Here is a 12,896-nt window from a genome sequence, read left to right on the forward strand (position 1 = left end):
ACACAAGGTATCCGATTTATATTAAAACTATGGTCTAGCTCACTTTCAATTAATGCAATTAATTTGAAATTCAACTCCATGAGCATAAGAGTTTATAATATATTAACATTTGAAAAAAAAGTAGTAAAAAAAATGATAAAATGGTTTTTTAAAAAAAACACGTTGTTTTGAACTTAATTTGATTGGTTGCTTTTGTCATGTCTCAATGTTGTACATTTTTAAATATCACATTACACATTCTGTTTTGAGCTGGCAGTACAGTCTGTTCTTGCAGGAAACAGGACATTTTTGGAGCTCTGTTTTATAATTTTGTGGTATACGGAAAAGATCAGTTACCATCAGCATAGCATCTTTGGGACTTCCCAATAATTCTTACAAAATCTGAATGTGACTAATGCTAAGTGGACAGTTGAGAATACAATTAGATGATCTTGCATGGAAGATGAAGGATGCAAAGTTCAACCTCATTTAACAGGCTTTACTTGGTGTGATATTAGCTTGTGCTGAATTGGACTATTTTTGAAGCAATACAGATAGAAAAGGTAAATAAAACATAAACTCCTTTATTTCAACAATCTGTGTATTTGTATTTAACACTGTGGTTGTGGAATAGTAGAAGTAATAAATATAATTTTCAATTCAGATTTTTAATTCTTCTAATTATGCTGTACATTCTTAAATTGTCAATCAAATTTTAGATAAAACTAAAAATTTGTAGTAGCCTTTAAGTATTTGCTCAAGTGGATACTTAGGAAGTTTGAACTTAGAAGTGGGGTGAGGCACAATATTAAATGCTTTTCTCAGAATGGAGCAGGACTGTAGTCACAAGGGAATTACAAAACATATTTGCCATTCTATTTTGTACATTGTCCCTTGCTGTTTTTTCCTGTATATCTCAGGGCTGCCAACTTAAAGAAAGCAGGAGTCCATTGACGTGTGTCGATCAAAATGAACAACTTCAACTGGAAAACTGGAAAAAACACACTGGAAGTTTGATTTCAGCTAGTTTTACCTTAGATCCTGTAATCTATTTGAAATGTATGTGGTTGGAATTGCTCCATATTTCTGCTTTAATCTGCTCCAAGAAGCTCAGAAAGCCCACAATATTTTTCACGAGTAAATATTTTTGCAAAAGGGGCCTCTTTCATGCTGAATTCCACTAGCTCTTTCGTTGCTACTGTGCACTTCAATTATTGATATAGATATAGCAGCCTATATCTTTTTTCACAATCTCAGAGTATTTGCAAACAATAAAATATGTTGCCATATGTAAGAAATATAGCAGCAATTTAATAATAAAGTGGTAGAAAATATGACAAATGTCATTGAAATAAATGAATAGAGAATCTGCATCAACTCATTATTAAATGATATTCTCTTTGCCAGTCCCTTGCTTCTGCTCAAGTTCTGTGGGTTCTGACAAGGCAGAAATAGTATGGGCACCACAGATTATGCTACATAGGAGGATAGGTGTTTTGAGAGGGCTGGACGGATGGGTAATTTGAGAGGTTAGGGTTAGGGCTATTTTTGCTAGACTTCTGAGCACGCCTGTCGAAACAATCCAGGGTTCCCAATGCCATTCCAAATGCTTATCCATTTTAAATAATCCACAGGCAAGAAATCAAATTCAAGAGTTCCATTTTTCAAGGTATCAGCGAATATCTTTGGAACATTTCCTCTGTCCTCTTTGTAATCTATTTACCATGACAGATCTTGATGACAGATCTTGGGATAAGGTCTAAAGAATCTGGGGATTTGATTGCTGCATGATGGTCAGGGCAGTATTCTTTAATATGGTGCCACAACATTTTCATGTAATACAGGCTTTGTTTAATAATTGATAATATAACACTCCATTGGTACTGCACTTCAATAGCAGCCTTAATAATGTGCTCTTAATTTTGCATCATGCGGATTGCTGTCAACAAGTGAAGGCTCACACATCATTAACTTGTATCACTAAAGTACTCTATGTTCTATTGTCTGGGAGGTTTAAAGTGAGTGAAAATGAGTGATCAGCAAAGTTCTATGCTTCCTTTTCAAGTTTTGTTCTGCAAGGCCTGAATCACAAAATAGATATACTAAAAGCAGGTTAAGAGACAGGGTCAGTTTCTTATGAAATGTCAGTTAAACGCCCTTTCAAACAAGGAAAATGGCTGACTATAAAGGCGGAGGTTCTCTGCCTCTGCCCTCATGCCTAGAGACTTGCCTTTCTGAATGCGTCATGGCTGGCTTCTCAGAGAAGGATAATCGGCGGAGTCCTGTGCTCTACCGCCTGGCTTGAAGGTACAGCCACTATAAGCGGCTGGTTAGGGGTGGGCTGATGATGCCGTCAACCCATGACCCATTTCCCGACTCACCCTTCTCCCTTCATGACCCCCTTGAGGCAGCGAGGGCTGGCGGGAGCCATCGGGGGTGGCCCATGCGGGCTGTGATAGCCTCACTGGGCTGCTTCGGCCTTCAGAGCCGCTCTCTGCAACTCAAAATGTTGCAGAGCAATGGCTGTCTTCCCTACCCCTAATCCCCCATGCAGCTGGAACTGTTCTGGGAAAAATAGAGCAGTTCCAGCTGCATGGGGAATTATGGGTAGGAAAGACTGTTCCAGCTGCATGGGGAATTATGGGTAGGGAAGACAGCCATTGCTCTGCTGTGTATTTATGATGGGTGGCACTACAGCGCCAGTTGCCCCACCTCCATTGGATCCAGAGGGGCAACGAGGCACCGCTCAATATGAATGCGATGCTGGAGCAGCCTTTTAGAGCTATGAAAGGTAACTTTTAAGTTTTCCTTCCGCGCATGTAGTCAGCCTCCAGGCGGCGACCTAGCATGAAATGGCCTAAACAAGCTAATAGAGGAAGGACCAGTGCTGGAAATAATGTGGCAGACCATATTGTCAAAGTCCATGGAGTTGCTTTCCTGTTATGTTGTGGGTGAGGGCAGTGCTAGTAAATACCACCTACTTTGCTTCAAACCCCCAACTCACCCCAGATGCTGGTCTTCCCCGTGTTGTGATTGCTATCAGTATGGTCTGAAGGAGAAGCATGCTCTGGGAAATGCTCCACCCAAGAATGCAAGAATTTTCAGAGGGTTGTGAAGGTGTCTCTGCCCATCACAAAATCCACCCACCCCTCCCTTCCATCTCTACATCCCTCTCCTTAGAAAAGAGGCACCTCAGCCACAAACTCTTCACCCCCTTCTGGACAGGAAGAAGATTCACATGTCAGATATATACGCACCACCAGATTCAAGAACAGTTTTTCCTGCCATTAACAGAGTACTAAATGAACCTTACATGAGTAAACTTATGTCAACTTTGCTCTGTACTATGAATGTCTGTCTGTATTTCTGCACTTCTGTATCTTACTTGCTACTTTGTATGAGATGTCGAGTTGATCACCATACAAACTTTATCATTGTACATTGGTGCATGAGACAAGAAAGCTGAGCTTGTAGATTGAGTTATGAAATGGGAAGTCAGAGATGGCAACCCTGCATCAACTTATAGCATTTAAAATTCAAGCTCCAATTCACTCTTCCTCTTCCTCCCACCACCCACCTTAAGACAAAAAAAATGGATGCTGAATCACAATTCCAGTCTTTGACACAAGTAAGTACTTTATTGTCATCGTGTAAGAAAACGTAAAAAAAATTTAAAAGCATGACCATACAACATACAAGATCCTATAAAAACAGTAAAAAGAAGAAAAAATGGAACATTAAAACAGTACAAAATACAAATATACTAATTGGCAGAGTTTAATTTTTTTTAATTTTATTTTCCATTTGTATCAAAACATATACAGTATTTATCCATAACATAAATATAATAAAGTTATGACATAAAAATAATACAATTTTTATATATTTTCTCTTCCCCCACCCACCCCTCCCTCCCCAAAAAAGTAGGAAAAAAAGAAAAGAAAAAGCCTGTCTAATAAATCTATATCTTTTAATTAATTAATTGAAGTTTACATAACAATCTTAAACCATTATTAATTTTGATGGGGGCATGGTGGACGCTGCAGGTAAAGTCGTAGCAATAAAATCCATGTAGGGTTTCCAAATCTTACCAAATTTTTCTGGTTGATTTCATAAATTATGCATTATTCTCACTAATGGTATAAAATTTAATAATTCCATTTGCTATCTATTCAACTCAGGATCAGTACCCATGGATTGGAGGGTAGCTAATGTTACCCCACTATTTAAAAAGGGGTGTAGAGAGAAAGCGTGGAATTATAGGCCGATGAGCCTCACATCAGTAGTGGGCAAAATGATGGAATCCATTATTAAAGATGTAATAGCTGAGCATATGACTAGCAGAGAAGGGATCGGACAGACTCAACATGGATTTACAAAAGTTAAATCGTGCTTGACAAATCTATTGGAATTCTTTGAGATGGTGACAGGTAAAATAGATGGGGGAGAGCCAGTGGATGTGGTGTACCTGGACTTCCAAAAGGCCTTCGATAAGGTCCCGCATAAACGACTGGCTTCCAAAATCAAGGCTCATGGGATTGGGAGCAAAGTATTGATGTGGATTGAGAACTGGCTGGCAGGTAGAAGACAGAGAGTTGGGATAAATGGCTCATTTTCTGAGTGGCAGGCGGTGACCAGTGGGGTGCCACAGGGATCTGTACTGGGACCCCAGCTGTTCACAATTTACATTAATGATCTGGATGAGGGGATTGGATATTATATCTCCAAATTTGCAGACGACACTAAGCTAGGAGGGGTTGTGTGCACTGAAGCTCCAGTGTGATTTGGATAAATTGGGGAACTGGGCAGATACATGGCAAATGCACTACAATGTGGATAAATGTGAGGTTATACACTTTGGTAATACAAACCAGAGGGCAGATTACTATTTGAATGGCAATAGATTGGGAGATGGGGAAGTGCAGAGAGACCTAGGGGTTCTTGTGCACCAGTCACTGAAGGCGAGCATGCAGGTACAGCAGGCGGTTAAAAAGGCAAATGGTATGTTGGCCTTCATATCAAGAGGGTGTGAGTATAGGAATAAGGATACCTTACTGCAGCTGTACAGAGCCTTGGTGAGACCACACCTGGAGTATTGTGTGCAATTTTGGTCGCCTTATCTAAGGAAGGATGTTCTTGCAATGGAGGGAGTGCAAAAACGATTCACCAGGCTGATACCTGGAATGGCAGGAATAACTTATGAGGAAAGATTGCGCAATTTGGGATTGTACTCGGTGGAGTTTAGAAGATTGAGAGGGGATCTCATAGAGACATATAAAATTCTGGCAGGACTGGACAGAATGGATGCGGAAGGGATGTTTCCAAAGGTGGGGGAAGTCCAGAACCCGGGGCCATGGTTCGAGGATAATAGGCAAACCATTTAGGACCGAGATGAGAAGGAATTTCTTTACCCAGAGGGTGGTGAATCTGTGGAATTAATTGCCACATAAAGGCAGGTTCATTGAATATATTTAAGAGGGAATTAGATATATTTCTTCAGTATAAGGGAATTAGGGGTTACGGACATAAGGCGGGGATGGGGTTCTGAACTTTAAGATCAGCCAGGATCTCATTGAATGGTGGAGCAGGCTCGAAGGGCTGAATGACCTACTTGTGCTCCTATCTTCTATGTTTCTATTTCCATGTTACAGCTATAGATTTCTTTGCTATTGCTATTGCTACTGTGACAGATTATGTTGTGTTTGTATTGTATATAGATATGTTTTTGGGAGATAAATTGGGGCAGGTTTTTTTAGTGTCACATCCAAACACTTCAAAACAGATCATATTTAAAATACTGGAGCTCTGCTCATGCTAAACCTGTGGGGGGGGGGGGGGGGTCAACTGTCTCCTCAAAAGCTTTGGAGAGGCCCCAAGAGACTTCACTAATGGATTGTTGTTTACAAAAAGCAACAGGTGAAAAAACTTGTTGGAGTTGCAGACGTTACTGGAACAAGACAAACTGGCAAGCTTGTGGAAAACCTCATTAGGAAGTCAGGTTCTGAGTGTTTAGTTCAGCCTGGTCAAAGCCCTTATGATTCATGCAAAAGGAGAGGACAGCCTGTCTAATGTTTCACTTGAAATAAGAGAAACAAAAATGAACTCTGTGGTGACCCGTAAGAAAGAGGTTATCATCTGGAGATGATGTGGCAAGTTTCTTCGGTAAGACACTAAAGTGGCTGATTAAAAAGGAATTAGTTGTGGGTATCCAGCACGAATCAAATCTCTCTCTGAAAACTGAAATGAACCTTCCTGAGCAGTAACCATTTATCTTTCAAGCACCAAAGCCTGGTAAACTTTATAAATGTTAAATTCTGTGCACAGTATAAGAATTGCCTGCAATCAGTGAACTTGGAGGAATGAGAAGTGAGATTGGACTGTGAATCAAAGAACTTTTCTGAACGTACACACGCATTACATACATATGATCTTAGAATTAGAAGGGGGTTAAGTTAGGTTAGTTAAGTCAATAGTGATAAGTTAAAGTTTGATTCTGTTTTCATGTAATAAAGATAATTAAAAGTAACTTTTATTTAAGTAGCCATTTGTCTTGGTGAATATCTATTGCTGCTGGGTTTTCAGGTCCTCTGGACTCGTAATACTACACAAAAACTTTTTTTGATAAATATCTAACTTTAGTTGGGAAATATCTCCCAATAAAAATACTCTGGGATTCTTCAAAATTTGCGTCTTCAAAACTCATCCCAATAAAATACTTATATCCTTTCAAAACCGATCTACCCTTTCACATTGCCAGACTGCATGTAGGAAAGATCCTACTTCCTTTTCTTAATTTTTTTTATTTTTCACACTATGAACCATACTGACCAATATACATACAAACATTTCCCTCTTGAATATACACAGTGTCATTTTCTCCCCTTTTCCCCCTCCCTTCCCTCCCTCCCTCCCTCAACCCCCCCCCCTCCCCACCCACTCAACGTTCAACATATATGATACATTAAACCCATTAAACAATGTCCTCACACAATGAAAATAAACAAGAAATTTGTGTCATCTACTTTTACATACCGGGTCCGTTCATTTTGTCTTCTTCTCCTTCTGTCATTTTAGGTGGTGGAGGTCCGCGGTAGGACTTCTCTGTTGTGTTCCATGTACGGTTCCCAAATTTGTTCGAATACTGTGATGTTATTTCTTAAATCCTACTTCTTTATTACATCTAAAACATCGATCAGAACAATTCGAATGAAGTGCATGCAATTTGTATGGAGTATAATATAACTGATGTAAAAAATTAAATTTTATTAGTTACACGTTCATAGCATAATCTTGAATCTATATTTAAATCTTTTTCCCATCTAGATTTGGATTTGAATAAATCCTTTTACTGAATAGTCTCTTGTAATTTGATATACATATTAGTAATAAATCTTTCAATAAATGTATCTGTTATTTGATATTCAAATGGACTTTGTTCTTGCAATTTAAAATTTCTCCCTAATTTTCTTTTTAAGTATGATTTAAGTTGATATTAAGAAAAAATAGTATTATCTGGTATATTATACCTATCTTTCAATTGCTCAAAAGTCAAAAAAGCAGATCCCAAAAAACAATCACTTTTTTTATTCCACAATTATACAAAATATCGAAATAACAATTATTAACCATAAAAGGAATTAAAGGATTTTGATTTAATATCATTTTAATCAACTGATAATTCTTCATTCCTCTTTCTACATGTTCTCCATTCCATACTTTAAGTATATGCTTCAAAACTGGTGGATTTGATTTTCCTTTTAATAATCCCTCATGCCATTTATATAAAATGTGTTCAGAATTACTTTCTCCTATTTTACTCATTTCAATTTGCACCCATGCAATCATTTCATCAGTCTGATAATAAGAAGACAAAAATCTAAGTTGAACCACTTTATCATAATTTTTTAAATTAGGTAATCGAAGTCACCCTTGATCAAATTTCTATGTTAATTTTTCCAATTCCATCCGAGGCATTTTATCCCTCCAAATAAATCTTAGACTTTTATTTAAATCCTGAAAAAAGCATTATTGGTACAAAAACTGGTAAAGATTGAAAAAGATATTGTATTCAAGGAAAGATATTCATCTTCATACAATTGATTAAAGAAATTGGCAAATCTTTCCATTTTAATAAATTTTTAATTTTCCTCAATATAGGTCCTCAATCTCATTATCACTTCTAATCAACTCAGCTAGTTCTATAGCAAATACAAATAAAAAAGGAGATAAAGAACATCCTTGTCTAGATGATCTTTCCAACAAAAAAGATTTTGATATTTGCCTATTTGTAATCACCTTAGCCTTTAGAGAATTATATAATGCTCTTATCCAATTTATAGGGAACGAGCTAGGTCAGGTATTGGACATTAATGTTGGAGAATAAATTGGGTCTAGTGATCATAACTCTGTTAGTTTTAGAGAAGAGCAAGGAGGAGCCTAAAGTTGAGGTTCTGGATGGGAGAAGAGCAAATTTCGAAGGAATAAGAAGGGATTTGGGGAGTATTGAGTGGGACAGGATATTTTCAGGTAAGGATGTAAATGAAAAATGGAGGATATTCAAAAAAGAAATTGTGAGGGTACAAAGTAGATATGTCCAGTGAGGATCAAAGGAAAGGCTGGAAATCATAGGGAGGTTTGGTTTTCGAGGAATATTGGAAATTTGGTTAGGAGAAAAAGGGAGGTGTACAAGAGGTATAAAGAGCAGAGAGCTGAGAATTTAAAGGAGGACTACAAGGAGTGTAGAAGGAATCTTAAGAAAGAAATTAGAAAGGCCAAAAAAAGCACGAAGAAGCTTTGGCAGACAGAGTAAAAATAAATCCAAAAGGTTTCTATAGGTACATTAAAATAAAAGATTAGTGAGGGATAAAATTGGACCCCTTGTAGATAGCGAGGATAGGCTGAGTGAGAAGTCAGAGGAAATGGGGGAAATTTTGAATGATTTCTTTGCCTCAGTATTCACTAGGGAAAAATATATTGAACCAGTTGAAGTAAAGAAAAATAGTGGGAAGGTCATGAAGCATATAAGGATAACCGAGGAGGTAGTGATGGCTGTGTTGAAAAAGATAAAGGTGGATAAATCTCCGGGACCGGACAAAATATTCCCAAGGACACTTAGGGAGTCTTGTGGACAGATAGTGGGGCCATTATCAGAGATATTTAGGATGTCACTGGCCATGGGGGTAGTGCCAAAGGACTGGAGGGTGGCGCATGTGGTTCCGCTGTTTAAGAAGGGGTCCAAATGTAAACCTGGGAATTATAGGTCCGTGAGTCTGACGTCTGTGGTGGGCAAGTTGATGGAAAGTGTTTTGAGGGATGGTATTTACAATTATTTGGAGGTACAGGGATTGATAGGGAGTAATCAGCATGGTTTTGTCAGGGGTAGATCATGCTTGACAAACCTGATTGAGTTTTTCGAGGGGTTACAAAAAAGGTTGATGAAGGGAAAGCTATGAATGTTGTCTATTTAGACATTAGTAAAGCTTTTGACAAAGTTCCCCACAGGAGGTTAGGAAAAAAGGTGGAGGCATTAGGTATAAATAAGGAGGTAGTGAAATGGATTGAGCAATGGTTGGATGGGAGGTGTCAGAGAGTAGTGGTAGAAAATTGTTTGTCCAATTGGAGGCTGGTGACTAGTGGAGTTCCTAAGGGATCGGTCCTGGGTCCTCTATTGTTTGTTATATATATTAACGATCTGGAAGTAGGGGTGGAAAATTGGATAAGCAAATTTGCAGATGATACAAAGATTGATGGTGTTTTGGACAGTGAAGAAGATTACCGTAGATTAAAAGGTGATTTAGGAAGGCTGGAGGTGTGGGCTGAGAAATGGCTGATGGAATTTAATACAGATAAGTGTGAGGTGTTACAATTTGGAAAGGCAAATCTAAATAGGTCATATGCATTAAATGGTAGGCTATTGAGATGTGCAGAGCAACAAAGGGATTTAGGAGTGATGGTAAATAGTACCCTCAAGGCTGATACTCTGGTAGATGGTGTGGTGAAGAAGGCATTTGGAATGTTGGCCTTCATAAATCGGAGTATTGAATTCAAGAGTAGGGAGGTTATGATGAAATTGTACAAGGCATTGGTGAGGCCAAATTTGGAGTACTGTGTACAGTTTTGGTCACCAAATTATAGGAAATATATAAACAAAATAGAGAGAGTGCAGAGAAGGTTCACAAGAATGTTGACAGGATTTCAAGGTTTGAGTTATAGGGAAAGATTGTGCAGACTAAGGCTTTTTTTCTCTGGAGTATAGAAGATTGAGGGGGGACTTGATAGAGGTGTTTAAGATTTTAAAAGAGACGGACAGAGTAAACGTGGATAGGCTTTTTCAATTAAGAGTGGGGGAGATTCAAACTAGAGGACATGGTTTAAGATTGAAGGGGGAAAATTATAAGGGGAACATGAGGGGAAATTTCTTTACACAAAGGGTGGTAGGGATGTGGAATGAGCTTCCGACAGATGTGGTCGAGGCGGGATCATGGTTACATTTAAGGAAAGACTGGATAGTTACATGGAGAGGAGAGGACTGGAGGGGTATGGACCGGGTGCTGGTCAGTGGGTCTAGGAGGGTGGGGATTTGTTACGGCATGGACTAGTAGGGCCGAACTGGCCTGTTCTGTGCTGTAAGTGGTTACATGGTTATAAAATTTATTGGAATTCCAAGCAGAGTTTAATTCTTGAATGGCACTGGGATAGAAACTGTTCTTTTTCGTTAGTGATTTAATGGGCCTATATCTTCTACCAAGGGCAATAAGTCAAACAGATGATAGCCCAGGTGAGTAGATATCTCAAGGATATTAGTTGCCATGCCAACATAGTGAGATTTAAATAAATCTTTCAAAGGGGACAAGGAAAACCCCATGATCATCTGGGTTGGATTGATAACCCTCTGAAGATCCCTCTTATCTGCTGCTCAACAGCTGGCAAACCATGCTGAATCAAAATCAAAATTTATTGTTATTAACAAGTCATGAAATTAGGTGTTTTGTGCCAGCATCACAGTAAAACATTCATTTTATACCATCTCACTACATTATTGTAAGGAAAAAATAAATAACAAGAAGAATAGTGCACAAGAAGTAAGGCAGTGTCTTTGGGTTCATAAAACTATTAAATATTCAGGAATCTGATGGCAGTGGGGAAGAAGCTGTCCTTGTGCTGCTGAGTGCTCGTCTTTAGTCTCCTGTACATTTTTCATGATGGTAGCGGAGTGGTGTGGCCTGGGTGGTGGGGTCTTTGAGGATAGAAGCTGCTTTTTTAAGATAACTCCTCAAGTAAATGTCCTCGATAGAGTGGTCTGATGTCTGTGATGTCGCAGGCTGTGTTAACAACACTCTGGAGTTTTTTCTTGTCCCGAGAGTTGCCGCCTCCATAGCAAGCTGTGATGCAACCAGTCAGAATACTCTCCATGGTACACCTGTAGAAATTTACAAGAGTCTTTGATGACATGCTGAATCTCCTCAGATGTCTAAGAAAATATAGCCACTGGCAAGCCTTCTTTGTGGTTGCATTAGAATGATGGCTCCAGGACAGATCCTCTGAGATGTTGACACCCAGAAATTTGAAGCTCTTGACCCTCTCAACAACTGAGCCCTCAATGAGGACTGAGTCATGTTCCCCTGACTTCCTCCTGAAGTCCACAATCATCTCCTTGGTTTTGCTGACATTGAGTACAAGGTTCTTATCATTCAACGAGCTGATTTATCTCCCCCCTGTACACTTCCTCATTGCTGTTTTTGATTCTGCCAACAACCATGAATGCAATAAGTCAGCACACTTTCAATAGAGCTGCAACAGAAGAACATCAATAACTTCTGTAGATTAATTTACATGAAGTTTCTCAGGAAATGGAGACGTTGTTGTGCCTTCTTGACTAGAGCGGTGGTATCAATAGTCCAAGAAAGATCCTCGGCCAAATATTATTCCAGAAACTTGAAAGACATAACCCTTTCCACACAATCCCCATTAATGGACAATGGAGCTGGGGCCTCACGTATTCCTCCTAAAATCAATTATGAGCTCTTTCTTCTTCAAAGAATCCAGAACAAGATTGTTTTCTGAGAACCACACTGATAGTCTGTGGACTTCGTCCCTATAGGCTAACTCGTCAGACCTTGAAATGAACACAACCACAGTCGTGTTATCAACTAATTTTATGATGGTGTTAGAGGAATACAGTAGTAGGTATAAAGAGAATACAACATTTTGCTCAACACACAGCCCTGCAGGGAACCAGTGCTCAGTATGAGAGTAGGAGCACCTATTTTTATAGTCTGGGAACGGTTTGTTAAAAAGTCCTTAATCCATCGATAAATTGAAATGGAAAATCATGTCAGCAAGTTTACTAACCAGTCTGTCCGGACTAGTAGTATTAAAAGCAGAACTGAAGTCTATAACAAGCAACCTCACATAGCATCCCTGTTGTTCGAAGTGGGTTAATGCTAAGTGAAGAACAGTGGCAAAAGCATCCACAGTCGATCTATTAGCCCTGTACACAAACTGGTATGGATCAAGGGTGGATGGGAGACTGGCTTTAATGTGCCACAAAACTAGCCTCTCAATGCACTTCTTAATAGCCAGTGTTAAAGCAACTGACGATAATCATTGAGGCCCTTGATAACCTTCTTCTTAGGCAGAGGAATGATAATAGCAGCCTTTAGACACAGCTGGTTTTGATAGGGTTCTATTGAAAATCGTCATGAGGACCTCAGAGAGATGGTTCACATAACTCCTTCAGCACCATCGGGGCCAGCAGCTCTAATCACCTGTCTCACCTCATGTTCTTGCACAATGAGGACATGACTGTTAGGGGCAAGTGAGTGTGTTATATCTATCTCTTCTACTTCCACCTCAGATCGAGCAAAGAAACGACTGAGATCCTCGCCCAGCCTAACATCACCATCAACAGTCATGCC

At 39.1% G+C, this 12,896-nt stretch overlaps 1 protein-coding gene across 6 annotated transcripts in view; it reads left to right on the forward strand.

Annotated features, from left to right (window-relative positions):
• The first annotated feature begins 247 nt into the window (after positions 1-247).
• steap4 (STEAP family member 4) overlaps positions 248-12,896 on the forward strand; it is a 40,345-nt gene continuing 27,696 nt past the window's right edge. For all 6 annotated transcript variants that reach the window (XM_069914339.1, XM_069914338.1, XM_069914340.1 and 3 more), the window contains exon 1: positions 248-542. The gene's annotated coding sequence lies outside the window, so the exon portion shown is untranslated. The remainder of the gene's footprint in view (positions 543-12,896) is intronic.

The sequence above is a fragment of the Narcine bancroftii genome, chromosome 1 (genome assembly GCF_036971445.1).
Source record: "Narcine bancroftii isolate sNarBan1 chromosome 1, sNarBan1.hap1, whole genome shotgun sequence".
Lineage (NCBI taxonomy): Eukaryota > Metazoa > Chordata > Chondrichthyes > Torpediniformes > Narcinidae > Narcine > Narcine bancroftii.